Source organism: Sarcophilus harrisii, chromosome 1, assembly GCF_902635505.1.
Source record: "Sarcophilus harrisii chromosome 1, mSarHar1.11, whole genome shotgun sequence".
Classification (NCBI taxonomy): domain Eukaryota; kingdom Metazoa; phylum Chordata; class Mammalia; order Dasyuromorphia; family Dasyuridae; genus Sarcophilus; species Sarcophilus harrisii.
Window position 1 is genome coordinate 397,147,291 of NC_045426.1, and position 17,116 is coordinate 397,164,406.

At 32.8% G+C, this 17,116-nt stretch overlaps 1 protein-coding gene and 1 long non-coding RNA gene across 5 annotated transcripts in view; one reads left to right on the forward strand and one right to left on the reverse strand.

The window, feature by feature from the left end:
• SEMA5A (semaphorin 5A) overlaps window positions 1–17,116 on the reverse strand; it is a 600,495-nt gene that overhangs the window by 517,687 nt on the left and 65,692 nt on the right. For all 3 annotated transcript variants that reach the window (XM_031946119.1, XM_031946120.1, XM_031946118.1), the window contains exon 2: window positions 8,609–8,734. The gene's annotated coding sequence lies outside the window, so the exon portion shown is untranslated. The remainder of the gene's footprint in view (window positions 1–8,608; window positions 8,735–17,116) is intronic.
• The window catches only part of LOC116420543, a 58,809-nt gene that overhangs the window by 6,045 nt on the left and 35,648 nt on the right, over window positions 1–17,116 (forward strand). The window lies entirely within an intron of this gene.

Here is a 17,116-nt window from a genome sequence, read left to right on the forward strand (position 1 = left end):
TGATTCTTTGTGACCTCATTTGGGTTTTTTCTTGGCTAAGATACTAGAGTGGTTGATTTGTCATTTTCCTCTTTAGAGTAAAAGAAAAGACAATACAGAATATAGGGAGAAAAAGAAGAAAGGGGAAGGAGAGGAAACAGAAAAGGATGGAAGGAAAGGGCGAAAGATGGAGATAGGAAGGGAGGAAGGAAATAAGAAAGGAAAGAGAGAGGTAGGGAGGAAAGAATGGCTGGATACAGGGAGGGAGGGAAAAAGGGAAGGAAAGAGGAAGGACTGGAGGGAGGAAGAGAGGAAGAACCAAGGAGGAGAGGGATGGAGGAAAGAAAGAGAGTGAAACTATGTTAATGAATTGACTTTTTCCCCACACTAATTGGTCCATGAAGCCACTTGGGGTTTAAAATATATTATTAAACATATTAAAATGCATTAATTTGGGGGAGAGGATAGCACAGTACTTGAAAGAGTGGAGTACTTTTATAATACAAAAAAGGTTCTGAGTAGATTTCAGAGCAAAACAGAAAACACTATAGTCATTTTAATACAGAAAAGTGCTATACAAATAAGCACTTTGAAAACATTTTTTTAGCAAAAGAAGACATCACCATTGCTGAATTTTCTCACAGAATTCATATTTTCATTATATCAAATACCAGAGTTCCAAGGAACACAGTCTGGAAAATGCTGAGCAAGCTCACTAGGGAGAAAATATTTACAACAAGCTGAATTTGAAAAAAAAAAGTTCTTTATAGCATATGAAGAAAGGAGACACCATAAAAGTTTAAGGTGTTATATTACTTAAACATATCAAACTGTTGTCATCCAAACCCAAAGGGATTTTCCTCTAATAAAGGGACTGCTTTCCATTTTTTTTTAAAATGAGTACATTCATACTTTTTGATTTTTTACTAGATAAGCTGCCTTTTTCTGAAATTATTTTAAGCCACATAGATATAACTTTCATATGATGAATGAATCCAGAGACCTGTAGGTAAACGAAGTTGAATACTTGCCTAAAGGCAAGTTGAAGAACTTCAAACCAAAAGAACTACAGGACTTAAAATGTATACTATTATTTGTTATAAGAAATTATAGGTTCAGTAGGTACTATATAAGTCACCATGATCACTCCTGCCAACACATCTTTACTTTGCCCAAAAGCAACATGTTTGCTTCCAATTTGGAGTAACAGTAGAAACTGCTAATAAAGCTAAATTATAGAGAGAGATGTCATAATGTACTTAATATACTGAATAATACATGTTGAGACCACCAATGATGATGATTCAGAATAGCAGATGTAATTTAATCAAACCCCAACCTTATCCCTACAGCTAACTGTTACTAACTAGTTCTCTTTAATAAAGAAAAAAGGAATATAATATAATTGTAGTATATATTCTCAAGCTTTCTCTAAACTATTCTTCCATGTGCTACAATACAATACATGTGCTACTTAAAAATGTAGTTATAATCATTGTTGTTTAGTCATTTCAGTCATGTGCAACTCAGGACATCACTACCAAACTGCAAAAGAACAAGAAAAAAAATGTGTATGTGTGTAGGAAACAGAAGAAAAAGAAAACATGAGCAAATTATTACATACTAAGTATTTAATTTTGTTTATTTCCTTACTTAGCTCTTTCTAGTTAGGAATAGAGACTAACTTGTAATTGCATTGACATGGGAAACTCCAAAAAAATATAAGAAGGCACATCTTCTCCAAATCAGTCTTAGATAGTTTCCTGGAGCACTGAAAAGTTGAAATCACTTGCCCAACGACACAGAATGAGAAAAAGTCAAAAAGAGGACCTTGCTTTGAGGCAAATGTTATGCCATATTGTCTCTCAAATGCGGATACAAACCCACATAACATTCAGAACAAGATATCCAAAAAGCACATCAGAATATCAAATGAGACATTGTTAGACTCGGTTTTTTTTTTAATTTTATGAAATAAATTTATTAGGGAAACTAGACATAGTTAAAAGGGAGAAATACTTTCTCAGATTATGGTCTATGAAGGATTTGAATCAATCAACTCCATGAGGTAGGTATTACATGCATATTATATTACTTTCATTTCCAAATGCTTCCCTCACTCAATACATACATATATTTGATTCTAAAAAGTTAACTAAATCAACAAACTACCAATCTCCTTTAAGCTTACCTTCTATCTACACATATCTCATATGTATCTGTTTCACATGTTATCAGTATTGTTAGATTATAAGCTACTTAAGGACAGGCATTAGTTTTGCCTTTCTTAGTATCTACAAATAGCACTTAGCAGAGTCTGAAACATAGGAAGCTCTTAATAAATAAGCTCTTATGATTGTCTGTGAGTAACACCAGCAACTGAGGGCCTTCTGGGGATTTTCTACTTGGTCTCACCACCCAGGAGTCCCTCCAGGAATCCCATTAGAAAAGCTAGAATATATGGGAAACATTTCTTGCTTCTTTAGCAGGAATAATAAGGTAATGGATGTGGCTGTGTTTCACCCCACCTTGGAAGAAGCTACTTTCATAGAATCAAGCCAGGGCAGGCAGCATCAGCTCTGTGCCCAAAGATAGAAGTCAGAGTAGGAGGTGGGACAGGCACAAGCACATCCCATCGTGTGTTGCCTGACTGTCTGCCTTAAGCTATGAGGTACAGTTACATCTGCAGTATTACTAAGTGCTACAAATAACGAAACACAGCAGATAAAGGTTTAACAGGTTTATTAGTAATAACACCATTCAGCACATTGAATCTTCAAAGCGCTTTTACTAACAAAGTCTAATTAATCCTTACAACAGCCCAGTGAGGTAGGTAAGCAAGCAAATGAGTATTATTATTCCCTTTTTATGGACATGGAAGTAAAATGCTTTACCCCAGGCCATAGAAGGAGTCAGTGCTAGTTACAGCTTTCTAAGTTATCAGCTGGAGACTCAGACAAGCAGGCTACCAGCTCATTCACTTTGCTGACACAGTTAGGTTTTACAAGAAAAGAATCCTTGGGGCAAAAAAAAAAAAAAAAAAAACACCTAGATTTTTATACTGTATAGAACATGCCATGTAAAGAAAAGTGCAGTGAATTTGCATTAAGAAAAGCCTATATTTAAATGATGACTCTGCTACTAACAAACTGTGTGACTACACTGTTGGCAGGCTACTGGACCTCTCTGAAACTCAGTTTGCTGAATTATAAAAAGGGAAACATATATTCAGTATTTACACCCCAGGGAGGTAGGAAAAAAAGAAAGTATTTTGGAAAGCTTAAAGTACTATTTAAATGTGAATGACTACTAATTTTGTTTTAGCTTTCTGAACTTTAGAAAAAGTAAAGACAAGGTAGCCTTTTCTCTAGTTTTAACTCAGTTACTCAACTTGGATAATTAATGATAAATTATAAAATAAATTATTAAAATATAAATAGAGCCCAAAGAGTTCAACCAAAAATTTAGGCATATTTTTTGAGTGCAGGATAAGACTTCCTTAATAATGAAATATGATTAATTTTATATTAGAAAAGAAATCTGACATAACCTTAGAACATGGTGATAGAAGAACCTTAGTCCAATAACTTCGTTTTACAAATGAGTGTTGAAGAGGTGAAATTAGTAAGCAGTGTGCCCAGACTACCAACTTCCACTTCAATGGTTTTTTCATTAAATCATTCTCTCTCTCTCTCTCTCTCTCTCTCTCTCTCTCTCTCTGACTCTGGGTATCTCTGGATGTCCATGTCTGTTTAAAAGTTCTTTTTTATGTATAGCATTATTTTTTTTGATAAATATTCTTAACTTCTGCTTAGAGCCAATTTTCACTTATCTCCAGTGCTTCTAGGGGCCTACAATAACCTAAGATCCAGAAGCTGACTTTTCCTGCTTAGTACTCAATGGCACTTTTACACATCAGTGACCTATCCCTGTCACCAGGCCCCTCAAATTCAACATGTCCAAAACTAAATTTATTATTTCCCCCAAAAACCTGCTCCTTCATACTTTTTTATGTCTGTTAATAACACTACTATTCACATTTGAAACTTTTTTTTCATATCACTGGCTCTTCTTCCTCTCTTACTCTCCCGTCAGTTGCCAAATCTAATTGAGTTTACCTTTTCTAAAACCTTTTAATTCATTCTCTCTTTTCTGTTCTACTTGTTATCATAATACAAGTGCTTAATATAGGTCCCATTGAAACTAGTGTAATAGCTTCCTGAAAGCTTTCCCTAACTGCATTACCTGCTTCTTGCAGTCCTCATCTTTTTTTTTTTTTTTTTTTTTAATTAAAGCAAGCGTGACGTTGTCACTTTTCTGCTCAATAGCCTTCATTGAATTTGTCTACCCTAAACAAAATGCATATTCCTTATTGCTTCATTCATGGGTCTCTCCAATAAGATATTAGCCTAAACTTCTAGCCTTATTTCAGTATGGTCTTCTTTACACTGTAGCCCAAGTAAACCTCTTGCAATTCTCATGCTTTCATCTCATTTTTTCTAATAGTATAACTTGCCTTTATGTAACATTTTAAGGTTTAAAAAATACTTTACAAATATTATCTCATTTTATTCTTAGAACACCCTTAAGAGGTAGGTTCTATTATTCTCATTTTGCATATGATAAAAACGAGACAGATGTTAAGTGACTTGCACAGTGTCAGACAACTACTAAATGTCTGAAACCAGATTTGAACTCATGACAATGAGTATTTCTGACTCCAGATCTGGCACTCTAGACATTAGGTCCCAATCATTAACCTACAAATGTTCAATTAGGATTGTGTGTTCCAGAGGCACAGCAAAACATTAGAACTCCCAAAGTCATTTTTTTCTGACTTTGGAATATTCCTTCATACTTATATTGAATGTTATGAGAATGAAGTTGTGTAATGGGCTGAGGTTTGAGCTGATGCACTGAGGTCCCAAGTACGTGAGGCTAAATAGTAATTGGGCTATATTCTATTAACATACATGATTGGATAAAGAATGGTCCCTGCCCACTCTCCGTGCAAGTCCTGATGTGTTGTATAGGAAATGACGATTTTGGTGGGTGGAGGCAGAGAGAGACAGGAAGAGAAGCTGAGAGAAATTGGGCCTGGGTTCCATACTCCTAGCTACTGGTTGTGTGGCTGCTGGTCTAGCTAGCTTCTTGACTCAGCTACACACATTGCTATCACTGATTCTCTTCCACCTCTGATCCTTCTTCACTGAGAATAAAGACTGACGATTTTCCCCTAACCTGAATTCCTGACTCCAACTGATTTTAAAATACGCGATCTTCACAAAGTTGTATTTATTTTGAAGAATGGTACAATGTGAAGAATTTATTCTGGTCTGACCCAAAGCCTTTTCCTTCTAAGGGCCTACTATATAACCAGGGAAAAGATCATCAATTAAGTGAAAGTGAAACAAGTTCAATGCTATAGAGATGGTATGGTATACTTGACTGCAAGCAGAAAACCCAAATCTCAATACCACCTCTGACATTTATTACCACTTTGCCTTTGGAAAAACACTTAACATCTCTAACCTTCATTTTCTACCTATGTAATCTGAGTAGCCTTTTGATGGGATCCTAAAGTCCCTTCCAGTTCTTGGTCTATGGTCTTATGAATATTTCATGATTGCTGATTTAAAACCAATGAAGGGTTTCAAAAGACCACTTTACAAGTCATAAGATAAAATACTAGTATTTATATTCTGGGAATAATTCAAAAGACAACTTCCTATGCAATTTAGCTTTTATTTAAACTAGAAAAATTTGACTTTTGCTATTTTTTTTTCTAAAGGGCAAAATGAACTAAGCTGTGTTAATGAATGTCTGTGACATTGAATGTGTGTCACTATTAACAGTTTGCTTACTCATTAGGCATATTATATGTAAATATGTATTCTTTTAATGTGTATTATATATCCAAAAGCTATGTATATATGTAATAATCAAACAAAATTCTTTTAATTAATGCTATCCTGTTCTCTTTTCTCCTGAGATTGTAAAAGAAGACATATTAGACATGTGTGACAATCTGTCTACTCTTAGTAAATGATTATAGCCAAAAGATTAATCTACTATTTAGATCTATAATTCATATCCTTATAGAATTTGTCCATATAAATTACTATGATATAAAGACAGAGCCATTAAAAAGAACTTTTTTGGGGTCTTTTGGATATAGTAAACTGGAGAATTTCAATAACACTATATGTTTTTCAATGGTATCACAGAGAAAACAAGCAAAGATCCAGGATAAATTTCCCCTCTGTTCCCTGTCCAGGTGCTTTTTTCATATCCTCATTGTGATAAACCTCAAAATAAAAAAGTCATCACAGATCTGGGATGGTTTAGCATAGCATCCCTTGATAAGGTTATGTAACTCTGGAAATTAATTTAATTGGGTGTGAATGAAGTAAGAAACGAAAAATCCCTGTCTTGTCTATAGAGAATGGAGGTATAGTAGTTAAGTAATTACTGTGTTTTTCCTCTGTTTTATTTACAATCCTTAAAAGTAATCTTCAGCAACCTTCAATTAAATGTCATTTGGTAAACAAAAGTAGAGTAGAGGTAAAAGGAGAGGTTGTGATTTAGGAAGTTTCTTTCCTTCTCTAAACTATTGTAAGCTATTAGACTTCTTTTTTTTCTTCTATCCCATAGGCCGTCTCTTAGAAACAACAGGAAAATGGAAAAAAGACCAAGGAAAAGGATACAATTTATCTAGCATATGACTGATTTAGAATTAAACTAGAACAAAGAAAGGGCTGTGTATTTGCTAGAAATAATTCTGCCAGTGAAGAAAGCTGTACTGATATATAATATATGATTCTACTTATCCTGAAATAAGTTTAAAAAAAATTGAAGTGATTCAAAGTATATTATCTGCTGGATGATAAGTAAAATAAACCTATTATGTTATCCTGCTTATTCTCTTGTTCTTCTCTCTCAGAAAATTATTATTTTCTGGGTTGGATTTCAACATGAGATTTATGCTAGTCATTGTGGTTAGACTTTCAAACCACCTTGTTGCCAATAAGTACTGTAATATTGTCTGAAACAATTATCTGAAACAAAAGGATCATGTGCTTAGAGAGAGGGAGGGAAAAAGAAAAAGGGTGAGTGGGGGAAGGGAAGGGTATATAGTACGGTACTTTAAAATTATCAAAATAGTATTTTTGTCTTAACTATAATTATGATATATATATTATCATTTATATGTATTTATTAATAGTATCTGTAATTTAATTAATCAATATAATCTGTATTTAATCATATTTATGGAAGCCTTACAAATTAGGGCCCATACTCAATAGTTACTAAAAATCCCTTCCAATATAGAATTACTAGTTTTTGTTCTAAGCAGAGAATATTTTGGACAATTGTCTTTTTTAATTCAAAAGTTCTTTTTTGATGACCTTCTAATTCTGAGTATAATATGGAGAAATACTAAATTAGGAACTACTATTTTATCCATGTCTCTTTAATATCTTATAGTTTCTATAACCTTCCTTAAATGTATTTTCAGAAGAAGGTAGTCCTTCAGCCAGGGTCACTATATCTCCAAAGATATCCAGAACCATAAGATTTTAAAGTGTATGGAAGTGACGGGCAGGAATTTGCACGTCACCTAATCCAACATAATTAATTTAGAGATAAAAACAACTGAGATTCAAAAAAAATGATGTTAGGTAAGTAAAAAGCTCCAGGACTCACTCAGATGTTCTTACTACAAACCCAATGTTCTTTCTAGCATATATAAATATATGCAAAAATTTGTAATTCCAAATCCTGATTTCAAAGGATAGCCTATATTTCAAATGTCAGAAGGGGACTTGTGAAACAATATGAGGGCACAACCCATGTAAGATAGGTCCAAGAGGACCCATGAGGTCAGAGACCAGACATTTGGGCATAGAGTCAAAAGTCTCTGATTGATTACTCTAAGGGTAAGCCATGAAAATATAAGTCTGAGGTCCAGCAAAGCTAGGAAATCAACCTAAGGAAAGAATAAATGAATTACAAAAAAAAAAAAAAAAAAAGCTAAAGTAGAAATCAGGATCCAGAATTGATTCAGACAAGGATTGAAGAAACAAAGAGGTAAGAAGTATGCCAAGAAGGAAACTTGGGACAGAGACTTCACACACACTAGTGAATTATAGAGGAAAGGTTAGGAAATCTAAATAAGAAAGAATGGTAAAAATCTACCTAAGTAAGGAGTTGGCAAGTAACCAAAAGGACAGTTGAATCCAAAAGCAACAGCAAGAATAAAGAATAAAGTACCAAGTTGTAGAGAATCCAGCACCCAGGATAAGGAGTCCAGACAGAAAAAATAAGACCTCATGGTCTAAAATAAAACCATCAACCACAAGCCCTGATAATCCCAATTAAAAAAAATTTGCCAAAAAAATAAATAAAACTATAAATATCATCAAATCAGTCAACCCTAACTAGTGTCATAAGGTAGTACAGGATAATTAGAAATAATTGGCCTATGTATAGCTAGAGAATTATTAACATAGAGCGTCTTATATATTGTCTTCTAAGGACAAGAATTGAACTCAGAATATGAGATGGAACCGATAAAAAGAGAGTTAAAGAAAGAGGATAAAAAAGCGAAATGGGTATGTTTACTTACTGTTAAAGGAAGTCAGATCAGGAAACCAGGCAAATTTCAGCACTTAATATGATAAGTACACATCAAAGACACAGAATCTTCTTTTAAATGTCTTCAAAAAATGTTTTCTCATGAAGGCAAATTGTTCTGTAGGAAGAAGGGAGTAAATTGACAACTCTCAAAATATATACCTTTTTAAAGACTTCATAGTAAATTACATGTGTGAAAAAGAAACAAAAAGAATTAACCATGTTATGAAGAAATTAGTTCACTTTTTAGATATGAATGTTCATTAACTCATCCCTCAAAAACTTCTATGGTATTAATTTGTACATACATTGTATAATGGCTTTCTCCTAAAAAAACTTTTTTTCTCTCATTTATCATCTTACAAATGAGAAGATCAGTCAGTAAACATTTACTAAGTACCTATTTTGTATTAGGAACCCAGACATAATAAGCTTTTAAAAATTTGATTTTAAAAATTTAATATTTCTCATTAGAGATGAGGCAGACAACTGTCTTTACTCAGCTTTGTACTTTTTTCATTGCAAAATATTGCCTTTCAGTACTACTTGGTATTATTTCAAGTAATATTAGAATGGTCTTTAAAAGTCAAAGCAATTTAGTCTATCTTATTTGTAGAATTCAGTTAAAGTGTTTTAACATTTTTTCCAATGATTATTCTTTCTTCATGCTTTTTACATCTTAGATTTAATGAATCAGTCTTAGTGTATCTACAGTTAATTTAGGGATAATATCAACATTAAATATTATCAATAATATCAATATTAAATATTTTCTTGTCTAAAAAATATAATCTATTTCATTCCTTATGGTATTATCACGTCTAATGTCTACCAATTTTTTTTTTCAAAGAAGTTATTCAAAATAAAGAAGTATGAGGTTTCTCTGTTATCTGTAAGTCTTTGACTTCTACCTTTCATTTTTTTCCTAAATCATTCATTACCATATATTTCTCAACATCTTCTCCTTTTATTTGCTACTTTTACATTTCCCAAAAAGCATTAGCCTCTGTATTGATGTTTTGGATGATTCAATCCATTTATTCCTAAAATTTATCTAACCAACTTTTAAAGCTATGTAAGCTATAATTATTTTCATTTTTCCAAATGTTATTAGTACTATACTATATGATGATAAATCTCTCAAAAATATTATTTCTACCATCTCTAGTATACCATAAAACAAGTTTGCTGGTCCCCATAAACTTTAAGATTACCTTCTCCCTCATCATTTTCCTTAGAAAAAGATTCCAGTCTACCAGGACAGGAGATGAGATAAAAATCTCCATGCAGTGGTTCATCAAGATCGATGATAAGGTCTACACTTATAGTTCTTATACCCTAGTTGCTCTATTAGCCCTTTCATCCTACTCTGCTTGTTTTTTCTCAGAGTACCTACCTGTACATTATCTTTCCACATGCCTGTAACTTTCTGCTTTCTTTTGATTTATTTATCACAAGAACATAAAGACTGATATGGTTTTGCTCTTCCAATATTATGTCCATTCTTTGGTCACTGAACTAAGACTTCACATTAACAATTATATTTGAGTAACAACAAACTGAAATTTGTTTATGATCTTAAGGCTGTAAGAATCTTAGCAACTTCTATCCTCCTTCCCAACCCCCGTTTTTTTTTTTTTGTTTTTTTGTTTTTTTTATCACTATTGTCACTACAAGAACAGAAAATTATCACTTGATACTTAGGGCCATTTTTTTCTTTGTATTGCAGATTTTCATGCCCCAAAAAATATTTCATTAAAAAGCAACTACAGTGTTGGTGATGTGCTTCTCTGTAATTCATTTAACAGGTCACCACAAAATAAATTCCATCATTCACCAAGGCTATATTTGAAGCTTTACTAGTATGGTAGAATGTGCCAGAGCTTGTACTTCACTGAAATAGCTTTTGAGAACCTTGATCAACTACATTCCATATGAAGGTATCAGAGTAGGACTTTATGGAGAAAAAGATTCAGTATACAATTAAAATAATTCAATTATGTAACCAAGTTATTAAAGTAAAAAATGAAAAATGGAGAAAATAAATTATATCAACACCACTTATATTAATTTCATTGAGTTTAAGGTAAATTATTTGCCATAAGGAAATCAAAAGAACCCTAAAAGTTCCTTAATTAGCAAACATTTAATTTCGATGGTCAAAAAACAAGCCAAATGGCTTCCAAAACGCCAGGTTACAATCAAAATTTATATTTAAAAATTATAAAACTTAATGATGGGTAATTATGAGCAGTAGCATCTCAAAACAAAGAGATGCAGCCAAACTTGACAACATATAAGTAAATACACACACAGAGAAGAAGAAATCCATATTAGAGGGCATAGGCAAACCAATGTGCAAGGTATCTGAAGGAAAAGATCTAGGGAGGGAGGGAGGGAGGGAGATCTTAGATATTATTAATACCAAAAAAGGTAATTGCAAGAAAATCAATAACTATCAGTAGGTATGCCTACTCTACTACATATATAAAATCTTTCTGGAGTCATCTATAATATGAAGTGAGAGCATCCTTGTTAAGGATATTATTAAGGAACAATTAATTTTTAAGAATTACATTTAACAACAGATCACATCTTTGCAATTTCTAAGATAATTAAAAGATACAAAGAATTTGAAATTATTAAGGAACAATTAATTTTTAAGAATTACATTTAACAACAGATCACATCTTTGCAATTTCTAAGATAATTAAAAGATACAAAGAATTTGAGTTCCTTTTGAATTTACTGTTTGTTGATTGCAAAAGAATATTTTATTCAACAGGACAAAATATGACTTTACAGATTCTTTTACTGGACAGCAAGGTACCACCCACCCATAAGTCATGATCATTCAGGATTCCTTGGAAAAAATAATGTAGAAATAAATTTTTCAATACCCCTCTGATAACAAATATCAAATATGACACAGAACAGAGAGATATATGCTCAATACAAGTGTTCATCAATGTGAGGAAAGAGACAGAGTGTACAGTCTAGCGGATGATGAAATCCTCCAAATTCCCAGAGCATGACATTTTGCTGATAGCATCAAACTTCAGGATACAGTAGAGAATCCTGGAAGAGATAAGTAATCACTTGAAAGATTTTGGCCTGTCTGTTCACACAGGAATCCATGTGAACAAAAAAAAAATGTCTATTAACCAGACTTTGATATGCATTTTCATAGATAACCTATAGAACTCCTTAGATAATATGTATATTTGGGATAGATAACAAAGATGAACAAGGAGGTGGGCCTGGACTTGAAAAGGAAGAGATTAAGTTTATACTGCACTGGGGGAATTGTAAATTTTTTTTTTTTAACTGACCTTCAGTTTCCCATGAAAGCAAAGAGCCATCTTTTCAACACTGACATTTTACTCGAATTGCTATACAATAGTGAGATATGACACATCACTGCCTCTGAGAACTTAAAAATTACCAGGATAAGGTCAATAAAGAGATATGAATGCATGTGAGCATGTTGCAACATCTGCAAGCAAGCTGCAGTCAATAAGGGATTTCAAAGAGGAATAAGAATAATAAATATTATCAAGGAACCATATCATAGAGAGAAAAGATGTACTGGCCATGCAGCCATAGGAAGATATTTCAGGTACTCATAGTATTCCATAAGTCTAGGTAGGTAGAAGAAAGAAAGCTTTCCAGAAGGTTTGATGGATCCCCTGTAGCAAATATAGAAGAGAGCATGGACGAGAGTCGTAAGGTATGGAAAAGTATAAACTACAATCAGCCTTATTGGAAAGAAAACTTAAATTGATGGTTGCACAGGGGATAAAGCACCAGGCTTGAATTCAAGAAGACTTTAGTTAAAATCCAGCCTCAGATACTTAGGAGTTGTATGACCCTGGACAAGTTGCTTAACCTTGTTTGCTTAAGTTTCTTTATCTGCAAAACAAGCTGGAGAAAGAAATACAAACTATCTCGGTATCTTTAGCAAGAAAACCCCAAATATGGTTGTGGAGATTTGGACAGAACTAATGAACTAAATAACAACAAGAATAATAATTAATGAAAAGGAAATATTAAAAATACAAATATAAAAGCTAGATTTGAAGTCTGAAGACCAATTTTCAGAACTTGCTTTAAATATTTGATTGCATATGTAGGACTGTGGAACACAAGTTAACTTCTGACAGCCTCAGCTTCCTCATCTACAAAACAAGCGTGATGATATTTATTTACCTAACTCCCTATCTCACAAGAGTAAAATAAGGAAAGTGTTATTGTGTTATTGGGGCAGGAAAGCTGGGGCAGATATCAGAAAAGACTCATCTTAATGAGTTCAAAAATGGTCTCAGGTACTTAGAAGCTATGTGACTCTAAGAAAGTCAGTTAATTCTGCCTCAGCATCTCATTTGTAAAATGAACTGAAAAGGAAATGACAAAGTACATCAGTATCTCCCAAAAAGATCATAAAGAGTCAGTAACAACTGAGATGGCCAAACAATAAATTATCATCCATAAAAATTTTTTCTAGAGGTTAAATAAATACCAATTATACCATATAGTACTAACCATCTTGTTACTCTTATTTTTCTATAAGTCAAAACCAACAGTGTTTGTCCAAGGCAACATAAAAATATTGCAGAAAACAAGAAAAAAATTGTGTAGAATCTCATAATTCTTTCAAAACTGGATAATTCTCCCTTATTGTTAATTCAACTTATACTGTTACTTTTTGACAGAAAATTTTACATGCAATTAAAGATATATTTTTCATTTGGGGAAAAATAATAGTTCTCATCATTCAGAGAGAAATGTATCTAGTTAATATAGAAATATAGCCATTCTTCTGAAGAAATAATTTTTTAAGGTATTAATTATGGCCAAATCTCATTTATACAGAAAAGCAAACTATTGTCTTAATTTTATAAGTGGAGAAACTAAATCATCAATGTAATCATTTTTTAAAAAGAGTCATTGGAAGCCAAGAGCAAAGTTAATAATATACTGCAGAATAAGTGTTCTATGCAAGAAAAAGTTATATTTCAACATATTATTAAAAAAATAATTCTTTATGCTACTTTACATTTTAATCTTCTTTACTCCCAGGTAGCTCTCTGGGCTATTCATGTTGTTTTTTAAAATCTATTTATGATGGAGAAAAATTACCCTCTCTACGAGAATAAAAAGAAAAGAAAAAGAATAAAAAGAAAAAGACATAGTTAACAAAAAAAAAAATTTTAACTGCTCTCAATGCTACTTCGAAAACAAGGCTAATAATATAAACTATAAGTTAGCAAAATAAGTCATAGTGGCAATTTACAACTGATTGGAGAATTGTAACAGCCTCAGGCAAATCAGTCATTAACTGCTGCTGATTTGGAGGGTGACAAAGCATTAATAATTCAGTAAAGGAAAGGCTTTAAGCAATAAAATCTTAGGGTTATTTATTTAACCAATTAGATCCTTTTTTGGCAGTAACCCTGCTTTTGTGAGTATGAATAAACCATGTACATTCTTCAATTAATCAGGAGACTTGTACACTACAAAATTGCGATTATTATTGCCTTTCAGCTGGTGCGGCACAAGTGGCCCTCAAGACTGAGAGGAAAAATTCAGTGTATCCGGAACACAGCAAAACCAGTATAATTTATATGATCTCTCTATGGAACAGACAGCTGATATTTAGAAAGATAGGGTAATTAATAAAATTTGGCCACTGGTACTTAATGGACCATTCCTGTCCAACCACATGATAAATCCAGGAAAAGATATGTATAAATTCTACCTATATGATATTGTAAACATTAATGTACTTACATAACACACTTTGTTATCATCAATGCAGAAAAATCGCTTGTCAATTTGGAAAAAACACTGATCAATTTAGAGTTTAGATGCAAATTGAGCATAAAATGTTTGATTAGAATAGTAAATGGTAAGATGATCCCTGCTTTTATTTCTACTTTTAAATATGATACATTGAGCTCACCTAAGATTCCAATAACCAATTTTCTTTTTGTAGGAAACTACATCAAAGGGTAGAATATTTCATGTTGATTCTTTCTCTTTTTTTCAGAGTGGATTTGTCCATCGTTCTACAACTATAATAGCAAAATGAAATAAAGACTCCAATAAATGAATTTACAAGGCATTTTTTTTAAATATGCCAATACCCTGGTCATAATGTCTTAACTTAAATTGTTTAATTTTGCTTTTTAAATTACCCATGCATCAGCATTATCACTTCCTTTCTCCCTCTTTCTTATCCATTTCTTTCTAGATTTCCTACATTTGAATATATTCAGTTCACCAGCACTCTCTCCTCACATTACAGGTATAGAGAATGGTCTGGTTTAAGACATTGTGAGATGCGAGTGTGGGGAATGGAGATCCTAGATCTAGATCCTAGAGCACACAAGAGTGACACTGAGATTAGAAAGACAAGTTAAGGGCAGTTTCAAAGGGCTTTAACAGTTAAAAAGGAACATTCTATCTTATCCTAGAGGTAATAGGAAGTCACTGGAATTGACTGAGTATGTAAAACATATACTTAAGGAAAATCATTTTGGAGTAGTTTAGGAAGGAATGGAATAGGGAGAGACTTGAAGCAGGAAGACCAAGTAGTTGTTGTAATCATCTAGGCAACAGATGATGAGAGTCTAAACTAAGGTGACAGTTATGAGTACTATAAGTATTATTTAATGTAAGTCCTGGAAACTGTCTTTGTCATAAAGAGATTTCCATTATAAATGGCATTTATTGCAATGTCTCTGTTTCTGTCTCTCTGTTTCTCTTTCTCTCTGTCTCTCCCCTCTCTCTGTGTGTGTGTGTGTGTGTTTGTTTCTGTCTCTGTGTTTGTCTGTTGTCTACCTATCTCTCTCTCTTCCCCTCTACCTCCATTTCCCTTTTCCTCCCTTCCTCCTCTCTCCTCTTTCTTTCCCTCCAATCCCTCAGCCTTAGAATTTGAAAATAAGATGATGCTTCAGGTGCTAGTTTTGTGAGAAAAACAAAAACAAAAACAAAAAACTAGAAACCTCATGAAACCATGCCATGATTTCCAACCATTCATGGAGAAATAATATCCAGGACTTTTAGGGAGCAGCAGGGAAGTAAATGAAACTAGGCATGCCAGAAAGCTATAGGTTCTGAAGAGCCCAAAAAGTCCAATTAATAAAGATTTATGTATTAGTCCCACAGATTTGACAGGATGTGTAAAATCCAGAGAAGGACCAAAAAAAGGATTTGTGGATACAAAGGAGTAAATGGCTAAATGTTTTAAACAAATTTAGGAGAATGTTAGGATGACAAATTTTTCATATTTTTGTTTTATTTCCTAGGCCCCTTTTGTGCTCTTGTGGTCCTTGAATTACATTTCTGTCACATATAAAAAGGCACAGAACAGAAAAGCAAATCTGACCCCAAGGTTTCAAAAAGTAAAAACTATAAAATGAGAACAACCTAAAGTATAAATCCAGGCTTTAAAAAACTAGGTGTGAGGGGATTAAGAGATGAATAATAAAGAAGCCATTAACAATATAGATAATGTCAAGGTTCATTACTTCCTTCTTCCAGATATAGAGAGTGACCTGGCCTTATGCATGAAGAGAGAGGAAGTAATGTGACTGTAAAGCTGACTGCCACTAAAGATAATTTTTTATTTGCAGAATCATGTCCTGCAAGGCTAAGATCCAAAAAAGGGTTATATCAAGTTTCTATTATATTTAAGAATAACAGAAGAGAAAGGGAAGGAATGAATTGTTTCCTTCAACATCAAAATGTAGACTCAGTTCTTTCCAAAAGAGAAAGGAATTCTTTGGATATGTTGCTATGAAAATTTATTAACTACTTATTATATACTTGTAAGAATTTTTTCTCAAAAAATACTATTTTTAACCTGTATCCCATCGTTAAAATTAGAAAGATAACTATTTTCAAACATACCACCATTAACAAATATATTATTTTGACCAATATCTAATAGAAGAAATGTTTCCAAATGCAACATTTAATGCAACATTTAATTTTGACATAACACTTCCTAGAACACATGGCTTCGTTCAAGGTTCAATTGACTTACTATTTCCCATTGGAAGCCACAAATTATTACTTTAAATTCTGACTTCCCTCTTCCTTTCTCCTTGGATTAAGATGTACATCATTATGTGTTATAAGTTATATCTCTCAGTAGAATATTTGCTGCTTGAGGGCAGGGACTATTTTTCATTTTGTCTTTGAATCCCTCGCTTCCAGCAGAGGACCTTGTGCATAAATAATAGATGCTTAATTAATACTCACTACATTATACTGAATTAGACACTATATCTTGCTTAGTATGTCATTAAGCAGACTATAGTCAAAGAGCTAACCTTCACATTCAAGATATTTGAACTTAATAATTGTAAATGGAAACATTAATGGAAGTATAATTAAAGAGCATATTTTACTAATGCTGCTAAAGAATTATTTTTATATCCCAGCAGTATAACAGATATAACTCATTAGCCTTTATTATAACATATTTGAGATG